Genomic DNA, 6045 nt, shown 5'->3' with positions numbered 1-6045 from the left:
TACGTTTTATAAGATTTATATACAAAAATCATCCATCAAATTATTATTTACTTATTCCATTATTAAAACCATTATGTATTTTTTTTTTTTTTTCGTTGTAACTTTATACGTGTACGAATTTATACCGTTCATTAAGTAGTGTAAATGTCACAATATTTCGAATGATGTCACAACCTGCTAAGAGTTGACCCGTGTCTTTTCTTCTAATCAGCATAATTAGGGGATATTGATATTTTACGTGCTGTTAGTCAGATCGCCTCCGCCATATTTTACGATGCATATTTTACGACGTATTATCAATTTAAATTGAACTCGAAGTTATCCAGCTTGTGAAATAAAAACTAAAATCCAGAAATAGATGATATCGTTATAACGTTTAATTCGAGTATATTTGTCATATTAAAAGACATGATTAATTTCAATCGATGCAATTATTATGGATCATTCACGAATACGACCATGAGCTATCGAGCGCCGATCATAAAAGGTAATATACAATTTCCCAGTGGCAATACGTAAAAGATAGTAGTAGATAAGAAATCACTTTGCAAAGTCGACGTACGTTAATTATCTCGACAAGATTGTTTTAATAAACGCTTCCATTTTATAGAATTTTTCCACTTGGCTTTACATATTTAAAAAGATTTTTACATGATTGCCAAAGACTCATACGCGGAATTTTTAATTATGAAAAGATGTTAAATATGAGATAAAAGGATACACCCCAGATTATATAGTAGATGTCCCTGAGAAAAATTCGAGTATGTATACCAACAAAATAAAGAAACAACCGAGATCGACTGTATACGTACATACATCATACGTATTTGCCAACGTATTATTTACACTGCGATAATCCATCTGCGAAATAATATTTGCACGAAAATCCGTCGTTTTCTCTTTTCTTCTCTTTACGAACTATGAACCTGTTAAAATATGCGATGTCATTTACCCTGTTCAATCGACTCACGTTAACGTATATTGAGGCACTTTTAAATACTTATCATCTCAATTGATTAATGAACAAAAAAAAATGCGTTTTCGATCAAATATACACATAATTGTCTTCAAGGAAATATGAATCTTCCGTGCGAAACGTGGCGTCTTGAATAACATTGATATTCCTAACTCGTCGGATGACTAATTAGAATTACAACGTGCACGGAGGTGTGTACGGATAATCGAGCATGCGTATCCGATTGCTTTGCCATCGTTGAAAATAGCTTCAATTACATAGGATCAACGAGGAAAAATCACGAATCTTCTTCGAACCGAGTGCATACGAATTATAGGCAGATTGTTCACTATTCCTCAAATTTTTTTTTTCGTGTACGAATTATCGTAAAAGAATGGATATTTGAAGTGTTCGAAAAAAACTAATTAGACTGTATCGATAAGCACAAAAATGCGGAAAGTATCGTTTCTGACAAATTATGTAATCACGATTGTTAAAGAATAGATAGTTTTCTGTGAACTATGTTAGTAACCAGATACAGGAAGTGAACGAATAGTATCGTGATATATTTGAAACGACGTCATCTATACGGATCAGTAATTCCATATTTAAAACCGGGCGACCTTCGTAAGTGAGAGAGACAGAGAAGAAAAGAAGAACGAGTTGTGATGTTTTATTCTTTTTTTTTTTTTTTTATTTTCGTTCGATCGTCGTCGTCACGCATCTTACAAATGAGAAAGTTTTATACAGAAGTCTATTTTGATGAAATAAGAAAATCTATATTTCATTAATCATAGAATTATGAATTTTTCGAGGGAAAAAAATTGTAAAATAAATCAAAATTAATTGCATTGCTTTGATATATATATATATATATATATATATATATATATATATATATATATTATATCAACATCGTAGATACTTACATTTTATGCAATCGTAGCCGGGTTCTTAAAGATTTAATGTACATTCGAAGAATCGCATTAAAACTTCCAATAAACCGCAACGACGTCACACAGATAAATAGCTTATTAGTCATTAATAGATAAAGCCAGACGAATGCGTATTTTTTGACTTTTATTGTGATGGAATTTTTACTGATAAATAATATTATTTATATCGTAGTTCATACGGTGGAAATATTTCTTACTTCCGGCTTTCTTCCTTTTCCAGATTCACGCATTAGTTGGTATTTTGTTATTACTAAAAATTTAAATGTATTGTAAAGTAACGGGCTAATTGAAACGATAGTTTAATCCAATTAATGAATCATATTCTCCTATTATAATGAATACGATGATCATTGAAACATCGATCAAATTAAGTTTATTATTTTATAGATATTCAGATGATATATATATATGGTGCAATAAATCTTGCATAATGAAACATAATTCGAGAATTTACTTGTGCTATCGGCAATTACTTTTCGTCGTATTAATCTAGTTATTTTTTACTATAATTAGTTAAACATTCTCAAAACTCATCCGTATGAGGACAATTGTAAACCATGAAATTCGATTTGGTCGAAGAGAAATGACTAGACATTTCAAAATCGGAACGTTGATTTATATTCGATTGGTCTTTATCGTAGTGTTACGAAGAATTTTCTTGAAAATCTTTACAACGTAGATTAATGATCTCATCGTCATACTACAGATTTAGGCATTACTCTTTTCAAGTCTATTCAATCTAGACCTGCGTATAGTATTGCATTTACAGTTAACTTATGTATGTTCCTCATAATAGAATAATTAATCTTTTTAAAAAGGGTCAAGATAGATTTTAACGGTATCAATTTTTAGCATATACATTAAGAACTTGGAAATATACTACGAACACATATTTAACTTTTTTCTTTTGTATCTTCATGCATTTTGACGTATTAAAAGGCGTATCTTGCTACGCGATTAGATCGCTTCAAAGGTGTAATTTAATCGAGATAGAAAGAAATTAACGATATAATGCAACTAATTACATAGTAATCCATAAAGTAACTGAATGCAGTATAATCGAGTTGAATGGTATGTTAATCGGAGTTTTCTGAATATTTCAATGATCATTTCATGGATTCTTGAATACATCGATGTATTTCTTTTAAATTCTTTTTATCACTGTTTGTTATAGGATTTTCTACGGATTAATTATTGCTTTAGAAATATATTCAATTATTTTGACTTTGATCATCGTCACGTGGAAATGATATATAATTAATTCTTTTTGACTTTTATGTATTTTTCTTTTTGCATAGAAATAATAAATATTGGATAGTTGACCCAATAAAGTAGATGAAATGCGATTAAGAAACCCGTAATCAAAAACTATTATACTTTTTAGGTAAATATAATGATCGCGTAATTTAATTGAAGATAAATACGTTAATAAAACAACAAGAGAAAAGAACAAAAAATATATATGGCGAGAGTAATTAAATAATGATCATTATCTTTAAGCATAGGTTATCAATCTTAAATAACACACTCCAAATATGATGTTTTCAAAGATTACTACCATTACTGCTATTTTAGGAAGAAATAGTCGAGATAATTCCGCGTACCTCGAACCTTTCGCTAACGTCCAAACATGATGATACCAGACCAGATAAAGTGTTTATACCTGTTCGCTCGTCTTAATCATCTTTTCTTGACTGATAAAATCGAAAATCAACACTCGTAATATACGTCGAGACCGAAATTGTGAATGGAGTTCGGTGAAAAGAGAAAGAGATAGAAAAAGATGTATCACGAATCTCCATCTTTTGCTTTCTTGTCTCATCTTATTCAACACCCACGCATCACACTGTCACGGTAAAAAATGCTATCGTTGCGAAATATTTAGAATTCAATATATCCGTTTAACATCCAAAATGCACTTGGCGTCACAGTTCGTTGAATCTTCTTTCTTTCTTACACACAGATATCAACAAATTTGTTTTCGCTTCAACGTCTTATTTTCGTTAGAAATAATGATTATTATCACCCAGAATCCTGTTGTTTCTAATGTGCAAATTAAATAGTCACGTACTCGTGTTTAACACTTTCGTGGACAAGACGACTATAACCGTCAGCAACAAAAAGTCGCTTGGGGACAAGAAAACTATAGCTATTTCATGACGTGTTAATTGGATTGAAATCCATGTAAATCTCGATATTTACGTTTCGTATCGATTGTAAGATTACATCCAATATTTTTTACAAAAGAACAATGTAGGAATGTTAATAGATAATATCTATAGATTTTAAGAACTTGTTTAATTTCGTGAAATACACCTGAGTTTCTATGCACGACTTCAATCTAATAAAGTCTTCGCGACGTGTTAATATACACGTACACGTATACAGGACACAAAGAGAGAGGCTCGCATTTGCATGTACCGTTTCACCTCCATTACGACCTTGAACGTTAAGTGCGCGAAAACGTCGTGGGAGATGACTTTGAGCACGATTCTCTCTTTATTTCTTCTTCTTTTTCTTCTTCTTCCTTATCTTCTTCCTCTCAAAGCAATCTCCTCGAAAAAAAACAGATCTCTCTCTCTCTCTTTCTTTCTTTATTCATAGAAGAAGAGAGAAGAGAGAAACTGTTACGGATTTCTCGCAAAAAGGAGACTTCCATCCTGGTTCTTTGTCTTGTTCTTGCTTCTTGAAGCGAGCTCGTATCTTTCATTCTGAGCACGCTTGTAAGCGAGCCTCCTTTTTTTGCATGTAAGCCCGATGTTGTGTTGAGAGTATCCCTGTCTTTTCTGTTTTACAATGTCGAATTCTGTTATTAACGTAACGACAGATTTCGATGACTCAGGAAAACGTGTGTACGTATGGACATGTATCAATTATAGCATGTTTTATACAGAGAGTCGAGAAACGTTAATTGTTTTATATAGGAGTATCGAGAAACGTTAATTGTACCGTTGACCGAAACACGTTCTACGTGCTACTAAACAAAATTGTTACTTTGCTTTCTCTCTCTCTCTCTCTCTCTCTCTTTTTCACACATACCGCGCGAACACACAACACATACGTATTCTTTCTGATTATATTTTTTTGAAACATTAGAAAAAGTTCGACATATAAACGCTTATTTGAAATGCGTATGAAATTATTCATTATTCTTTCTTCTAAGTCAATCTTCCTCGTTTTGGTAATTCTATTGGTAATGTTGTTTCTCCGTACAAAATTAACAAGCGTGTGGAAACTTCTCACGATGATTTTTTCATTGACGTCTCGACTTCATGATAATAGGAATTATGACGATGATGACGAGGAAGAGAATTTCCAAATTAGTTCTCTGTAGATTATTATTGAGAATTGTTTCTTTTCTTCGACTAATCTACGTTGAAGTGGTCAGTCGGTATTATTTTCTTATCGTTTCTTAATTTTTATAGATTTGAGAAGAATGATTTTTAGAAACTTTTTTGTGTGTACAAGTGATTAGTTGACCATGTTTTATTGGTTCCTTCAAAGATATGATGATTTCCTTTTTTTTGGATTATGATAAAATGCAACCTTCTCGCGTGTTGTAAATAGCGTTCATTATTTCTCGTTACATCGAGACTAGCTATTGTGGAATTATACGCAACGGATTCTGCGTGCTACGTTATTTGCTATGACTTTGTCTATAATAGTTTCATTTTGAAGGATACGCATGAATGTTATTGATAATGATTGAGAAGTAATTTGTAGAATCGTTAAGTGAATTATATACAAGGTGTAAAAAGATTGTAATGTTACGAAATCTCACAAGTAATGGTTTCAACGCATAGAAATATTAATGATTGTAATAGAATATGAAGAGAATATTAATATAGTCTTTACATGATATATAATAAGAAAAATAAGTTTTCTCGTGATAAACTGAGAACAGAAAACGCTTTCAGGTGCAGCAAAAAAGACTTGTGCGATTCGTTATCACAACTGCGACTAACCAATACGTTTTGTTTAATTTTCGCAACAACGTAATCGAAATAAAACAACATTATGTCTCTTAATCTGCAAACTTCGTATATTCCTTATCATGATTGTCGCGTTGCTGGTCTCTCGAAGGGGAATCAACTCCGTCACAACTCCGAGACGGACGGATCAATAAAATTGAAA

The sequence above is a fragment of the Vespula pensylvanica genome, chromosome 1, assembly GCF_014466175.1.
Source record: "Vespula pensylvanica isolate Volc-1 chromosome 1, ASM1446617v1, whole genome shotgun sequence".
In the NCBI taxonomy this organism is placed as follows: domain Eukaryota; kingdom Metazoa; phylum Arthropoda; class Insecta; order Hymenoptera; family Vespidae; genus Vespula; species Vespula pensylvanica.
The sequence above is the reverse complement of the archived record's forward strand: the minus strand, read 5'-3'. Positions refer to the sequence as shown.